The following is a 1203-nucleotide window of genomic DNA, read 5'->3' on the forward strand; positions in this document are numbered from 1 at the left end:
GTGCTGCCTGATAGCAGGATACTCTGCTACCAGCTAGCAGCCTGCATCGTAGCGGCGCTCATAGCCTTGCACCAAAGTGGCCTCACACAGCAGCTGCCAGACGTCACACGGGCTTTTCCCAGCCTTCATACTTAGCCGTAGCGTTTTCGCGCGCTTGAAATTTTCACTTTTCATTAAATCGCGAAAAATAGAACTGTACTACAGGATTAATAATCTTTCGATTTAGGCAACACACATTCTTCTGTAAAAAAGATTTTCATTCATTGTTGTCATCCATTTCTGCAAATAAGCACAATTATGGTATAAAATGTGGAAAATGCTTTCTAATCGATGCTTTAAAATCAAAACAACAATTTTCAACATCTGTCGTTAGGCGCCCTAGTTACATTTTTTAGAGTATTTTGTGCCGAATTAAGCCCCATTTTCTTGTTGCTAACAAGTTTTGTTTTAATTATACCATAAATTTGTTAAGAGTTAGAAAAACTGACCGATATGTAACTAAATTTTATTTTTAATCACGATTTTTAGGACATGACTAAATTCACTACCGTTTCTTGTCTCGAAGGCATTCATATTCTACTTACTATCAGCGTCTATACAAGCTTATATCCTGCTGTCAAGCTTGTACGTCAGGTCAGCATAGTCCTACGAAGCTGTATAAAATTGAAATATACAGATGCAATTTCCAGGAGCATTTTGAATATATTGGTAAAAATACTAAAAATTCAAAAATTACTAATGGTAGTTTCTGAAATAACATTGTGACATTTCGTTAGTAAAAAGGTATAATTTTATTGTGTTGAAACCACGGCCGTAGAAAATAAGAAACATTATCGAGTATGCCTTACCTATTAGGTCACACAAACCTCAGAAGGTGTTTGGCCCAACTAACGATATCTCACCACCTCTTTCGATCCTGCATCCATTCGACTTCTCCTCCATATTTTCACATGTATTTTACGATTTGGTCCTTCCAGAGAAGTCGTAGCCATCCCAAAGGTCGCTTTTCTCTTGGTAATCCTTCTGATGCAGCTTTTATCATTGTGAAGTCTTGTTTATTCGATACACGGCGTGCCCATATGAGTCTTCTACTTTTGAATATGGATGCATGGACCTACGACAATCCAATATACCAGCAAAATGAAATGTATTTGACACGGGATGCGATGTGTTTGCAATTCAGCGAAGGAAGTTGCTGTTCGA

The sequence above is a fragment of the Ischnura elegans genome, chromosome 9 (genome assembly GCF_921293095.1).
Source record: "Ischnura elegans chromosome 9, ioIscEleg1.1, whole genome shotgun sequence".
Classification (NCBI taxonomy): Eukaryota; Metazoa; Arthropoda; class Insecta; order Odonata; family Coenagrionidae; genus Ischnura; species Ischnura elegans.